This window comes from Aquarana catesbeiana, linkage group LG07 (assembly GCF_042186555.1).
Source record: "Aquarana catesbeiana isolate 2022-GZ linkage group LG07, ASM4218655v1, whole genome shotgun sequence".
In the NCBI taxonomy this organism is placed as follows: domain Eukaryota; kingdom Metazoa; phylum Chordata; class Amphibia; order Anura; family Ranidae; genus Aquarana; species Aquarana catesbeiana.
The window spans coordinates 96,113,009-96,129,044 of NC_133330.1; the positions used below are offsets into that span (position 1 = coordinate 96,113,009).

General features: G+C 41.9%; 1 protein-coding gene across 3 annotated transcripts in view; it reads left to right on the plus strand.

Annotated features, from left to right (window-relative positions):
* The window catches only part of PRKCD (protein kinase C delta), a 184,301-nt gene that overhangs the window by 31,832 nt on the left and 136,433 nt on the right, over positions 1-16,036 (plus strand). The window contains exon 1 of one of the 3 annotated variants that reach the window (XM_073592512.1): positions 196-321. The exons of the other annotated variants lie outside the window; for them this stretch is intronic. The gene's annotated coding sequence lies outside the window, so the exon portion shown is untranslated. Of the gene's footprint in view, positions 1-195; positions 322-16,036 lie in introns of those variants that run through there. 3 annotated transcript variants of the gene reach the window in all.

Sequence of the window (16,036 nt, forward strand, 5' to 3'; positions counted from 1 at the left end):
TTTTTCAGATTGGTGTGTACGTTGGCATATGATGAGTAGCTTCCTCCTCGGTCACTACTGTTTACCCTGGGCTGCACTATGTTGGGAAAGCTCAGTTTCTAAATCTTTAGACTCTGAGAGTGCAAAACTTCCTGCCCACTTCTTTTGAAGGTTGCTATTCAGCAAACATGTGGAAACTTGAGATCTACTGTACTTCCCTTTTTATGCTTTATGTAGCAAGCCTTGGTCTGGTTTAACTAGTTTCAGCTCCAGTCTTAACCTCAGTTGGCAGGTGGAATCAGATGTCAGAACTGGGTTTTTAGTTACAGTTACTGCAGAGAAGTGAGTTGCATTTTATTTTTTTTTAAGGCTAGGTTCACACTGCTGCAGTGCGAATTTAGCGCGATTTTGATCCGATTGCGTTGCAAATTTGCATTGCGAATTCTTTGTGTGTTCTTGCGATTCTACTGCAAATTTTGCAATCTATGGAGCTGAATTCGCATTGCACACGGATCAAACTCGGACAGGACCCTTTTTTTACGCAGGTTAAATTCGCAACGCATTGATGTGAACAGCACTCATGGAAAACAATGTTATTAAAATGACTTGCGAATTTGAGCGATCGCAGCGGCTCAAATTCGCAATAAAATTCGCAGCAGTGTGAACCTAGCCTAAAGACCTATCAAAGGAATGTGTTAATTTTTTACTACTAACAAAACAGCAAATTTTACTCTCTTTATTTATTATATAACTATGGAATGTTTACATTTTACCATTTGCAGCCAGCAGGTTGTACTCCTGTGCAGTGTGTGGCCTCTGTGAAATATTTTAATTTCAGGTAACTGCTGTACTAAAAATAGACCTAAAAGAGTTGGAGGAAGACCCCTTTCCCCCTTCCCTAGCAAAGTAGTGTAGAAGCCTGCTACATAGGCAGGGATTGTTTCAATCTCTTATATGCCCCCTTCTCTGGAAACGCCCTCTTCTCTGTTTTGAAAGTATCTTTCTACTATGGTCTATTTTTTTATTTTTTTTTTGGAAACCACTTAATAGAGGAATTTGAGTGTGCCCACACCACCACAGCTCCTTAGCCTGTCAACTGCATGCTACAGATCAGTGTACACCTTTTGGCTGTAGCATTTAAGCAAAGGAACACCCATGTTATTCTCGGGGATGGTGCACCATAGTGGGTCCTGGGAGTTGTCCAAGAAAAGCTATTATGTCACTAATTTATGATGTAATGCTGAATATTGATACAATGTTCCTGCCTGCATTTTCTTATGGATTGTAGAGGCTGCAGGCAGCGCATCACCTGCTCCTTTATATCATATTTCATGTATGTGGGGCTCTGTTTAAGAAAAAAAAATGCTTGAGTCAAGAGGGGCCATTCATGAGCAGTCTGATTTGCACCTTAACCAGTGGATTAACACAGTGCAGTTTGTTTTATAAAACCCACAATGTTTTGTAAACAAAACCATGCGAGGTCCCAATCGCACCTTGGCGTTCCAGGAATGCACGCAGAAATGTGCCTTTCTGTGTGTGTGGAAACTCGCATCGCACTTGCATTAGCATTAATTCTTAATGGCACCCCAAACATGGATATCAGTTGTGTGAAAAAAGTTAAGCATCATGTTGTGCAGGTGTGTATGGTGCCTGAAAGTGTTATGTAACTAAGTAAGTATTTTATGCAAATACAAATATTTTAAAGTTTTTCTAAACCAGTGATCTCCAAACTGTCGCCCTTTGCTCGCTTTTATCCAGCACCTTGGGGCATTATTCTCCCCATTGTTGCTGACATAGTTTCTGTCACTAACGCCAATGATGGGGTGCTATTCCTCCCCTTGACAGCAATGATGGGGGGCTATTCCTCTCCTTGACAGCAATGATGGGGCTCTATTCCTCCCCTTGACAGCAATGATGGGGGGCTATTCCTCTCCTTGACAGCAATGATGGGGCTCTATTCCTCCCCTTGACAGCAGTGATGGGGCGCTATTCCTCCCCTTGACATCAATGATGGGGCGCTATTCCTCCCCTTGACAGCAATGATGGGGCGCTATTCCTCCCCTTGACAGCAATGATGGGGCGCTATTCCTCCCCTTGACAGCAATGATGGGGCGCTATTCCTCCCCTTGACAGCAATGATGGGGCGCTATTCCTCCCCTTGACAGCAATGATGGGGCGCTATTCCTCCCCTTGACAGCAATGATGGGGCGCTATTCCTCCCCTTGACAGCAATGATGGGGCGCTATTCCTCCCCTTGACAGCAATGATGGGGCGCTATTCCTCCCCTTGACAGCAATGATGGGGCGCTATTCCTCCCCTTGGCAGCAATGATGGGGCGCTATTCCTCCCCTTGGCAGCAATGATGGGGCGCTATTCCTCCCCTTGGCAGCAATGATGGGGCGCTATTCCTCCCCTTGGCAGCAATGATGGGGCGCTATTCCTCCCCTTGGCAGCAATGATGGGGCACTATTCCTCCCCTTGACAGCAATGATGGGGCGCTATTCCTCCCTTTGACAGCAATGATGGGGCGCTATTCCTCCCTTTGACAGCAATGATGGGGCGCTATTCCTCCCCTTGACAGCAATGATGGGGCGCTATTCCTCCCCTTGACAGCAATGACGGGGCGCTGTTCCTCTTTGTTTACTCCCACTGACAGCAGGACATTTTCTTCTCCCACTGTTGTAAACCATGCAAAATAAAAAAAATTAAATTAAACACCGTAGTGCTCTTTTCCTTGGAAATCTATGCTATGAGAGTAAAGTGTACGGTGCCATTACAGACCCTGGCTTTTGAAAATGCTTGCTACTTGTCATATAGAAGCAGTGACTTCAGTACTTGCGAGTCACTGATTTGTAACAAGTACAGTGCCTTGCAAAAGTATTCACCCCCTTGGCTTTTTACCTATTTTGTTACATTACAGCCTTTAGTTCAATGTTTTTTTTAATCTGAATTATATGTGATGGATCAGAACACAATAATCTAAGTTGGTGAAGCAAAATTAGAAAAATATATACATAAAACTGTTTTTCAGAAGTAAAAAAACTGATAATTTGCATGTGCGTATGTATTTTGTTATTTGTTATAAAAGCCCATAAAAAGCTCTGGTGCAACCAATTACCTTCAGAAGTCACATAATTAGTGAACTGATGTACACCTGTGTGCAATCTAAGTGTCACATGATCTGTCATTACATATACACACCTTTTTGAAAGGCCCCAGAGGCTGCAACACCTAAGCAAGAGGCACCACTAACCAAACACTGCCATGAAGACCAAGGAACTCTCCAAACAAGTAAGGGACAATGTTGTTGAGAAGTACAAGTCAGGGTTAGGTTATAAAAAAAATATCCAAATCTTTGATGGAAAGATCATGGCACAACAGAAAACCTGCCAAGAGACGGCCACACACCAAAACTCACGGATCGGGCAAGGAGGGCATTAATCGGAGAGGCAGCACAGAGACCTAAGGTAACCCTGGAGGAGCTGCAGAGACTGGAGTATCTGTACATAGGACAACAATAAGCCATACGTTCCATAGAGTTGGGCTTTATGGCAGAGTGGCCAGAAGAAAGCAATCACTTTTCAGCAAAAAACAAAATGGCACATTTTTGAGTTTGTGAAAAGGCATGTGGGAGACTCCCAAAATGTATGGAGGAAGGTGCTCTGGTCTGATGAGACTAAAATTGAACTTTTTGGCCATCAAAGAAAACGCTATATCTGGCGCAAACCCAACACATCACATCACCCAAAGAACACCATCCCCACAGTGAAACATGGTGGTGGCAGCATCATGCTGTGGGGATGTTTTTTAGCAGTCGGGACTGGGAAACTGGTCAGGGTTCAGGGAAAGATGGATGGGTGTAAATACAGGGATATTCTTGAGAAAAACCTGTACCACTCTGTGTGTGATTTGAGGCTAGGCCGGAGGTTCACTTTCAAGAAGGACAATAACCCCAAACACACTGCTAAAGCAACACTTGAGTGGTTTAAGGGGAAACATGTAAATGTTTTGGAATGGCCTAGTCAAAGCCCAGACCTCAATCCAATAGAAGATCTGTGGTAAGACTTGCTGTTCACAAGCCCAAACCATCCAACTTATAGGAGCTGGAGCAGTTTTGCAAGGAGGAATGGGCAAAAACCCCAGTGGTAAGATATGTCAAGCTCATAGAGACTTATCCAAAGTGACTTGGAGCTGTGATAGCCGCAAAAGGTGGCTCTACAAAGTATTGACTTTAGGGGGGTGAATAGTTATGCACATTGATTTTTTTTCTGTTATTTTTTCCTATTTGTTTGCTTCACAATAAAAAAAAAAAAAAAAACATCTTCAAAGTTCTGGGCATGTTCTGTAAATTAGATGATGCAAATCCTCAAACAATCCATGTTAATTCCAGGTTGTGAGGCAACAAAACGCGAAAAATGCCAAGGGGGTGAATATTTTGCAAGGCACTGTATGTACATCAGGAGTTCTGATCTTGCTTTCACAAATGCTATTTCTTTAACATACAATTCAGGACGCAGGGCTTCCTAACAGATGGGTTAAATGCTGCATGTTCCGATGATTGGACACTGGCAAAGCCACACAAAGCTTTATACCTTGTATAACCTCTTCCACCAGGTAGGCCTCAGTTTTTTGCTAGTGTCCTTAGCTGTTAGAGGTTTCTCTGTGTAGAGACACTAGTGAAATGAATATAGAAAACATTAAGGCTGCATTCATACCTGAGCGTTTTCAGCTCATAAAACGCCTGAAAAAACTCCCAACAAGCAAAATCCCATTCATTTCAATGGCACCTGTTCACATCTGAGCTATTTTGGCACCTGAAGCAAAACGCCTTAAGCTCAAAAAAGAACATGAGCTTCTTTGGGGCAGATTACAGGCATTTTTCGGCTTTTTGCATTTGGGACCTGTACAAAATCATGGTAAAAAAAGAAAGGCAAATCTCTTACAGTACAGTGCTAAATGAATTGGTTATTTATTATTGTTTTCCAGCCTTGCAGTTGAACTTTGTAACATTTAAGATGCTGGAATATACCTCCTGACCTGATATCTCACTTCTTAATTATGAACTTTCTTACCATCCTTTTGATAAGATATAAGCAAATTATGGCTTGAAGCGTAATTTAGAACAGCAGCCAATTGTACCAGCTTAGAGCAGCCAGTTGTGCATGGCTAGCCTGAAACAGCTGTAACTGTAACCACCAGTTAACTACTACAAGAGTCTGGATTTTGTTGAGTGCCATTTTATTCTTTCATGCTGTTACCTTACAGCGGTAAGGTAAGGGGCTAATTCACACAAAGGTACAATTGCACACAAGAAATCAAACACTGAGTCACTATTTACATTCTCGAGTGCTAACTGGAGCAGTACTTCACAGCTTCAGTTTACTCATCTGTATGGACACTATCTTCTTGGAGCACTTTTATATTCACTTGAAGAGTTCTATATTTGGACAATTTTAATTATGTGCACTTTATCTACTCTGTCTGAAGATTATATGTCACATTTGTCACTTTCATCACTTGCGCTTTATATATTAGAATGTATCTAGGTTGTTTTACACTATTGTCTGATTAGAATTTAGGACTTCATCTTAGATGCATCCATGTTTTACCTACTTTGGTTTTTACAACACTTTCTATATATCAGTGTTAATTTAGTTACCTAGAGCGCAACACCAATTATTGATTTTTTTTTTTTTTTGTGTTGGTTTTGGTTGACCAACTGGGTGTTTGCAGCAGCTAGATCCTCATCCCTATAGGCACAGGTAGCATGGGAATAATTAACTCTCTAATTACTAAGGCAGTGAAACTGATCAAATCACCTGTGCAAAATAATGGTAAGCCTGAAAATGTGACCTGCTGGGGCGCCTTAAGGACTGGAGTTGAGAAACACTATACTAAACCCAAGATAATATTCATATGCTTGCAAAAAAAACTGCAAACTTTAGTGAAATTAAATAAAACAAATACATTAAACCTCAATTAAATCAAACGGACAGCAGCATCTAAATCAACAATCCAAGTAGGATGTGTAACAAGCTACAATCAAACAATTAAAAGTTTGCAATCCTTGTGCTAGATATAAGTTAATCACATAAGATACATAATAAAAGTGCATTAAACGTATGATGAACTCATCCTAAGTTAACGGCTTCCCGACCAACTGCAGCAGTTATACCGTCGTAGCTATACGTCGGCTCGGGGGGTCGGGATAGCAGGCGCGCCCGCCCCTGCTGCACAGCGGGGGTGACAGTGCTCGTGGCCAACGGTCGCGATGACAGCCGGCCACGAGCGATCGTAAACAGAAGAGACAGAACAGGGACGAGTGTGTGTAAAACACACACTTTCCTGTTCTGTTCTAACAGGAGTGACAGATCGTGTGTTAGCTAGGAACCACGATCCATCACTTCCACTAGTTAGTCCCCTCCCCTTCAGTTAGAATCGCCTCCCAGGGAACACAGTTAACCCCTCGAGCGCCCCCTAGTGTTAACCCCTTCACTGCCAGTGACATTTTTACAGTAATCAATGCAATTTTATTGCTTTGATCGCTGTATTAATGGCAATGGTCCCAAAAATGTGTCAAAATTGTCCAATGTGTTCGCCATAATGTCGCAGTCATGATAAAAATCGCAGATCACCGCCATTACTAGTTAAAAAAAAAAAAAAAATTAAAAAAATGCTATAAATCTATCCCCTATTTTGTAGACGCTATAACTTTTGCGCAAACCAATAAATATACGCTTACTGTGTTTATATTATTTATTTAATTTTTTACCAAAAATATGTTGAAGAATACGTATTGGCCTAAACTGAGGAAAAAATTTTTTTTTTTATATATATTTTTGGGGGATATTTATTATAGCAAAAAGTAAAAAATAATGCGTTTTTTTTCAAAATTGTCGCTCTTTTTTTGTTTATAGCGCAAAAAATAAAAATCACAGAGGCAATCAAATACCACCAAAAGAAAGCTCTATTTGTGGGAAAAAAGGACATCAATTTTGTTTGGGTACAACGTCGCATGACCGCGCAGTTGTCAGTTAAAGCGATGCAGTGCCGAATCGCAAAAAGTGCTCTGGTCAGGAAGGGGGTAAATTCTTCCGGGGCTGAAGTGGTTAATATATCTGTGCAAATAAAGTCCTATATAAATTGTGGTTACAGAGAAACGCGTTGGGGGGGCCCTCACGTTATTCCTCAAGTCGGCCTGACCGCTTGGACCTGCTGGTTGTTTGTGACACGTGATGTGTAATTCCTTAAAATTTGTAAGTGTGATTTTATAATTTTATTAAAATTTGGTGAACTACTACACAATGTGAATTTTTCTCTGTACGTTAACTTCCTCCATGGAGTCTATCCTGGCTTAGGAGGTTGTGGAACCTTTGCATGTAAGATCATGGTGTATATGGCTGCTATGCAGCAAGACATCTAATGATCTCCTTGTGAAACCAGAGTAGCTGCTAAGGAGCTCATTTAATCATGAAAACTGAATATCACTGTTTGCCCTTGTCTTTGGGGTCGAACGGCTGTCCTTGAGATTGTGTTCTCACTGCCCCACCACGCTACCTTGTCCAGTCAGAGAACACTTTGCATTCATTGAGAAAATGCAAAGTGTTCTCTGAATGATGCCTGTGCTGAGCGAGCGACTCCAGTGTTCACTATGCAGCAGAGCACAGGACCCAGAAGCCAGCTGCATGTACTGTAGTAGCGGTGCCTACTACAATGGTTTCCAGATTCCATAGGGATTGGCCAGGTATGGCGCATGCATATTTACCTCGGTCCAAGCTGGACAATGTAACTATGCAAAACTATCCCTATCTAGAATTCAGCTTTGAAAAAGACCTGGCATGAAAAAATATGGCAACTGAAGCTTCAGAAGCTCATTGTCTGACTGTCCTGCTTATCATCAATGACAAGTGCTTTGTGAGTTGCTGATCTGGAACTACTATGCATATTAGAAGCTTTGATTTAACTTAATACATGCTTGCCTGGGTCACAGAAAGTATTAAAGTGTATCTAATCCCAAGAACAATATGTAATATATATATTGTAGCTTACCAGTCCACATATTTGATGACTACAATAATTTTTCATTTTATAGGCACTGTACTGTATAGAGGAACGGCGATTATCATCCAAGACCATGCCCCTAATTTGGATTCCAAACACCCCCTCCTGTCCATTATAATTGGAGGTCTTCTGTAGTCCACAGAAGGTAACTGGGCCAGCTGATAACATTTGAGATTTTAGTTCAGTACAGAGGGAAGTGTAAGGACACTTTAATTCTGGCAAGAATGTAATGTACTTACGTACATTCTTAGCCAAAAAAAAAAAAAAAAAAAAACAAATTCAACCACCACATTTAAAGTGGTTCTAAAAGGCTGAAGGTTGCAGAGGCCCCCTCCATCCTCAATCCTTACCTGAGCCCCCTCTGATCCAGCGATGTTAACGATAGCCTTGGCTGTCCCGGGACTCTCCCTCCTTGTTGGCTCCCACCGCTGTCAATCATAGCCAGTGAGCCAATGAGGAGAAAATGGAGGGGAGGGGCAGCTACGGCTCTGTGTCCTATGGACGCATAGAGCAGCAGATCGGGAGTGAACATGCAACGGTGCTCCCGGGGCAAGCGTCTTTGGGGGGGGGGGGGGGGAGTGTTGGCGGGGGACCCTAAAAGAAGAGAATCTGAGCTGCTCTGTGCAAAATCATTGCAAAGAGCAGGTAAGTATAACATATTTGTTATTTAAAAAAGAAAAAAAAAACACAAAGGTTTAAAACCACTTTAATTATTGGTCAGCTGCAATGCCACACATTTTTGTTCTCAAGTTTAGATATTTAAATTAATGAGGCTAGAGACAGACAGGTAGTGTTTTTAGAAGACGAGTTTTAGCCCCATATTTCTCTGCTGCCAGGTCTCCTTTAAAGTACACAGAATGATCTTTTTGCTGCATGGTCATAAATCTTGCATGAGTCAGAAGGCAGTATTGTTGTGGGTGCCTCACAATTGTTAGGTAGTGATACATTGTAATTTGAAAATTCATTGTAACTTTATTGAATTCTGGAGCAGCTACAAAGTTTAGCATAAAAACAACTTGTCATCAGCCTATACAGCAGCAAAGCATTAGGTGTACAAATGAACCTCCTTTATACAGGCCCTCCACGTTGATCATTAAAGCAGCTGACTGATTCATGACCAGTTGCTGATTCCTTTTATAGAAGTAAAAATCTTGACAGTGTAATGCAGCATCCTTGTGAGTTATAGGGAGTTGTGCTGGGTGGAAATGTAAGAAACTCTTAAAGCGGTAGTAAATCACCACAAAAATAGGGAAACAAAATTGGGTCTTCCTTCTAGGTTCGCGGGCTCTGGCTGTATGAATAGCTGGGGCTGAAATGACTGCACGGTGCTCTGCATTTCATGGCTCATTGTATGCCCCAAATGCAGGGCATCACTGTGCATACGCAGATGATGTCATCAGCAAACCTTTTCACCTTCCTGGGCCACATTGGAAGGAGAGAAATTGTTTTGGGCTGCATAGAAAAAATACTAACAAGGGCCCATTCACACGTTGATATTTTGAATCGCGGAATTTGGAACAATTCCAAATTGCACTGCAATTCAGGCAAAATGCACCACACTTGTTTGTTTTTTTTTTTTTTTTTTTTGCCATCCGTGTCTAACCGTGGAGATTTCACCCTCACTTCCTGTCCCGTTGCCAAAACGGGGAGCAAGAGAAAATCCCCCCCCCCCCCCCCCCCAAGGTGTTTTCATTGAAAGTATTCTGTTCTTTCCCTGTTCCTGTTCCAGATCAAAATATTGTGGTTTTTTTTTTTTTTTTTTACTTTTCACTCTGAGTGAGAACAGTAGTAAATCTCCCTATTGAGCATAGAAAGCAAAGAAGTCCTGAAAAAATTTCTAATCCCTCTCCACTCTCCAAAAAAAATAAAATAAAAAAAAATCTCCAGCTGTTGGCAATTTTTCTTTAATGGTTTGTTTTAGCCCTGAACATATGATATAAGATATAGAAAAACAGTGTACATTTCCTTTTAATCTTAGTGTTACATTTACTTTTGTGCTGTGAAACAGAGAAACTTGACTGTATGTATTTCTCACTCTAAAAAGCTCTTTGTTAAATGTTTCAAATTAATATTCTGAAGTTCTGTATCTGACACAGAAGGCTGTAGAATCAGATTTGTATGGAAACTGGGCATGCATGTGCCTTTTCAGAGACTAATAATAATGCAGCTTTGTCAAAGGTTTGGATAAAGCAAAGGAACATTCTAGCCATGTGGAGTAAAAATTCTGTCAAAGCCTTTCCTTCTTTTCCTTTCCATACACTTATAAAATTAATTTAAAAGTATTTAAATTGGTTCTCCACTAAGTCAGTTAGGGCTGAAACAATTAGTCGATTGACAACTAGTCGATTATGAAATTAATTGATTACTATTACTATTTTTTTTTTTTTTATAATGGGGTTAAAAAAAACAAAAGTAATCACTCCTATACCCAGAAGCACCAAGCGTTGGATAGGTGAGTATCAGTGGGGGAATGGGCTTTTGAAAAGATAATATCGCTTTGCCTTAGAAGGGCTAGGTGACGGTATTTCTTTAAGCCCCAACACTTCAAAGTTTATCTAAAACTTTTTTTTTCATTTTTTTTTGGGATATAGTGTGGAAGTGCTGAAAGTCCTGGCAGTTTTCATTTATGTACTGTATGTTATATCTGAAACTAATAAGCAATCCAAAAACTTAGTTGTTACATAAACTGGAATTGAGGAGAAATCTTCAGGTTACTATCACAGCTGTCTAAGAGGGGAGATTTCCTACCTGTTGCATCTCAGGGACAGGAAGTTTAAGGTTATCAATTTACCCTTATAACTCAACCCTAATTCTGAGACCAAACCCCCTAATATGCAACCTAATGCCACCCCCAAGCTAATCCCTAACACTAAACTAACATTTTTTCCTGCCACTGGAACCTCCACACCACTGGAGAGATTTAAAGGGTTGTAAAGGTAAACATTTTTTCACCTTAATGCATTCTATGCATTAAGGTGAAAAAACTTCCGACAATACCGCCGCCCCCAGCCCCCCTGTTTTACTTACCTGACCCCTCGAAAGTCCCGCGCTCGCTCCCGATATCCTCTTCGCTGCTCAGCCTGGCCGCTGATTGGCTACAGTGGATGGATTAAAAGCAGCGCAGCCATTGGCTCGTGCTGCTGTCAATCACATCCAATGACACGGCGCGCCGGGGCCGAGTGATACAGTGAGCGGCTATAGCCACCAGCTGTATCACGGGAGCGCGCCCGCAAGAACTAACCACCATGCGAGGGAGCTCGCATTAAGGTAGTGAGCCCTTGCGGGGAGGAGCTGAAACAGCCGCCGAGGGACCCCAGAAGACCAGGTTCAGGGCCACTCTGTGCAAAACGTGCTGCACAGTGAAGGTAAGTATAACATGTTTGTTGTTTAAAAAAAAATAAAAATTACCTTTACAACCCCTTTAGCAGGTGGAGTCAAGACAAATACACAGATTCATGCTTGCATTCACCCAGTATGATAATGTCAATCCTGGTTTGACCTGTCTTTCAGCAAAGATCTAGATCAGGGGTCTTAAATTAAAATTCATGGTTGGGGCCAGTTTGTAAAATTTTCTTTTGGCATTAGTCCGAATCTCTTGTCTGCACTATAAAACATTGCAGCCCCCTTTTACCTCACTGCCCCCCAGGACATCACTATTCACTGTTCTCAGCCCCCCTTCACATCACAACCCCCTTAACATCACAGCTCCCCCTTTACATCGCAAACCCCCTTCACATCACAGTTCCCCCTTTAAAGCAATCCAACAATGTTCTCAGTATCCTTTCAGATCACAGTGCCCCTTTTACACATCAGTGCCCCCTTTACACATCAGTGTCCCCTTTACATATCACAGTGCCCCTTGCTGTGTCATAGCCCCCCTCTCCTCCTTTACATCACTGTTCCTCAAGGGGCACGGCCATGGTCCGGACATCGATGTCTCTCTGTCCTTGTCCGGACCTTGGTCCGCCATTTAGTGAACCCTGGTCTAGATCTTTAAGGCATGTCATCTGGGGAAAAATGTATATTGGGATTGTGTTTCATTCAGTTGGTTATCCTAAAATGAATCCGTGTTTTGTAAGGCTAAGTTATTGATATGGCTATACTGTGCGCATTGCTTAGTATTACTAACTGGCAGTATTACTATAGCTTTATGTAAAATGATAATGGGGATTTCCTCTCAAATAACTGTACAGCATCTAATGCTCTTGGCCTTGTTTTAAGTGCTACATTCATTCATAAGTTTTCAGAGGCTTGGTTGCTCCCAGTTTATTTACTCTAAGCTTTTCCGGCATTGTATCCAAGTATATCCTTGGAGGACAATCCAGGAAGGAAAATCTCAGTGAATTGCCTTCTAAATAGAAACAAATGAACTTTGCCTGGCTGCAGACCATGCTAAACAAATGATGAAACATTTTTTCTGCCTTTTTTTAACTCTTTCATATTCTGGCATCCATACACCAATCAAGATCTGTCTACATCTGCATATTTTTGAGTTTAGGACATTATACACACTTTTAAGGCAACTAAGTAAGCTACATTTTTTTCACATTTTACTTTGAGCTATTGGCAAATCATTGACATTTTGCTGATGCAAAATGTCAAAGCCATAGTAGCTACAAACTATATTGTCAAAGCATCTTATCTTAATCATACAATACTTGACACAGGACTGGTATTCATAGGCCATGGATTATTTGGTGCTAACATCAGATGATTGGACAGTGGTAAAAATTTTTTTAAAAAAATTGCTAAGGCCGTCCCTAGAGTGTACCCATATGATCTCGCCTTCTTTGTGTGACTGTTTTTTGCTAGTGTCCTGGGGTTATAGACCTGTTCTCTTCTGGAGAAGTATAAGGCTGCTTACACACTGGGGCATTAGCGGTAAATTGCCGCTCGTTTTAGCGGTGCTTATAACTCCCCCGCTAGTGGCCAAAGAAAGGGTTAAAACACCTGTGTTGCTGCGCTTCCAAAACGCTTTTCAGGTGCTTCTGAAGCGCTGCCTATGCACTCCAATGTATACAGCGCTCCCAAAATGCCCCAAAGATGCTGCTTGCAGGACATTTTGTAACATCCCGCAAGAGCACCGCCCTAGTGTGAAAGCACTCAGGCTTTCACACTAGGGTGGCATGGGAGGCGATTTACAGGCGCTATTTTTAGCGCTAAAACACCAGAAAACTGCCTTTCCGTGTGAAATAATTTATTTTTAAAATAGGTTTTTCTCTCTGCCCTCTCCTCATTTTCTACCTTCCAATTTACAGCTTCAGACCAAGAAACTGATATAATGACCTCCACAACCCCCATTTAGTTTTGGGACTGAACAAGTTTGAATAGACTTTTTGAATCTGTTCTTCTGAAGGAACTGGTACAACAACTTGTGCAGTTGTAGTACAGCCCCATAGATTTAAATGGGTCATATTTGGAGGCGGTACCACTCGCTGAATGCAGCATTTGATTGAAGTTTTGCCATGAAGCAAAGCATAGCAGCTGTGGTATATGGGCAGCCCTGAGCGAGTGCATGCTCTTCCTTAAGTAGGGGGTGGGGGGTGGGGGGGCAGGTGACACCATTTTTACTGGCTGAATGTAGGTGTCTTATAATGCATTCTGTCTGTGTATCACTTTATAGGATAAAAGGGTCATAATGAGGGTAAACTCCCTCTCATAGCCACACCTTCAGTGATATAGACTGTATAGAACACATGGATCTTTACTTTATATAAGCTGCCATAAGAGCTCCTCTCCTACATGCAGAGACTGAAATTTTGAAAAACGCCTGCAGCAAAGCGTCGTAGATGGCCACTATGCACACGTCAACCAAGATTTATGAAAGGGTTTTTTTTTTGTTTTTTTTTCTACTTGTTTTAAAAAACTGATAAGGCTGCCTACAAATGAATAGCTTATATATGCGTTTTGGTATTTTCTGCATGAAATGCTCCTAAAATGTTGCCTAATTCTTAAAGTGGTGTTCCACCCAAAAAAAAAAAAAAAAAACATTTGAATTTTTTTTTTTTTTTTTTTAACTCACCTCTAAATGCCTGTTGCTAGGGGGTCCCTCGTAGTCTGCCTCTTTCAGTGCCTGGGCTGGTGACATCACTTCCCCCTCGGCACAGGAAGGACTCGGCTCTGCTCCCTCCCTCTTGTCAATCACCTGGGACCCATTACAGGTCCCAGGTGACTGAGCGGCCAATCGTGGCGCCGCTCGTGCATGCGCAGTGGGTGCTCGGCGCCGCTCGCGCATGCACAGTGGGTGCCCGGCTGTGAAGCCACAGCTCTGCGCCCACAGTTGCAATGCCGGCGCCGCCGAACGGAGGGGGAGGCGAGTGTCCCCGGAATCGCTGGACCCTGGGACAGGTAAGTGTTCAATTAAAAGTCAGCAGCTGCAGTATTTGTAGCTGCTGACTTTTAATTTTTTTTTTTTTTAATGGGCCCTCCTCTTTAATTAGGTCATTAGAAACCAAATGATATTCATACACACATTTCACGTTCCCAAAACTTCTCTTGGTTCTTCAGAGGTTGCCTTTTGAACTTATTAGGAGTTTTTCCTTATCTGACCTTACTCACAAGGTGGCTATCACCTCTGCACCTCTAAATTAGTATCCTTATTATGTAAGGCTCGATTCACATCTATGCATGTTGCTTTAGAGCGTTTCTGCAGTGCTTTTTGTGTTGCTTGCCGCATTTTTGAACATGCGTTTTTTCGGCATTTTGCGTTTTTTTTTTTTTTTTTTTTTACAGTTTTTTTTTTTATACATTGTTAAAACAAATGAAAGGAAAAACGCGGTAAAAACGCAGTACTTGCTTTTTTGGATGCGGGTCCATTGAATTCTATTGCATGCAAAACGCTGCATTTTGCATGAAAAAAAAAAAGTCCCCGACCCTTTCCAAAAACGCAGAGGCACAAAAATGCATTGATGTGAACATGTTCCATAGGAACCCATGTTAAAAAATTCCCATGCATTTCTGCAAAATGCATCAAAAAACGCATTTAGTGTGAATAGAGCCTAAGGAGCCATTCTGAAGCCCTGTACACATGGGCCGAATGCTGACCGGCATCATCCGGTTCAATCAAAACCGGCCAACGTTTGACCTGTGTTTATGCCAACCGGTCCAGCTTCTGTCGGATGAGTATGCTGGAAAACCAGCATCATCCGACCAGCTCCCGGTCAACGCTCTCAGCCAATGGCTAGCAGGGGCGATCGCTGTACTAGTGTTGGATCATTAGTACAGCGGCTCCAACTGGTGTTGACTTTTTTTTTTTTTTTTTTTTTTTGCTCAACCCGCTGGGTTGAACGAAAACAAAACTAAGTGTGTACCAGGCTTTAGTATTGCATAGGGCTGAAACAACTAATCGATAACGAATCGATTATGAAAATAGTTGTTAACTATTTTCATAATCGATTATTCGGCCAGCCGATTAGTTGGCCTGCATACAGAATGCATTATTTGTTTACATATCAGGAAATACAGTGCAGCACACATACAGCTCAGTACACCATCCATACATGTCAGTAAGTGCCTGAGAACTTGTGAATGTGTGAGGAACCATGCCTCATGGGAAATGTAGTCCTGGGCAGGAAGCGAGTGTTTCTAAAGGCAGAAGTTTTTTTACCTTGCTATAGGGGCATTCTATACTATACGTTGCAGCTTGCTATTGGGGCACTCTGGAGACAGAAGGAGCAAGAAGCATTGGTGGAGGACCCTAGAAGAGGATAATCAGGGCTGCTCTGTGCAAAACCATTACACAGAGAAGGTAAGTATAACACGTTTGTTGTTTTAAAAAAAAAATGACTTTAAAGATTCTGTGCCGGGAGGATCAGCATCTGAACCCAGAGAAGGTGGAGGCTGATAGACTGGAGGTAATATATGCATTACAATTACATTTAGGCTGGGTTCGCAATAGCAGGAGGTTTTGACCGGCTCTCTTTGGAGCCGGTTCACATAGCTCCGCTGCGGCTCCGGTACGAATTTGCACAGGAGCTCTGTGTGTCTTTTGGTCCGT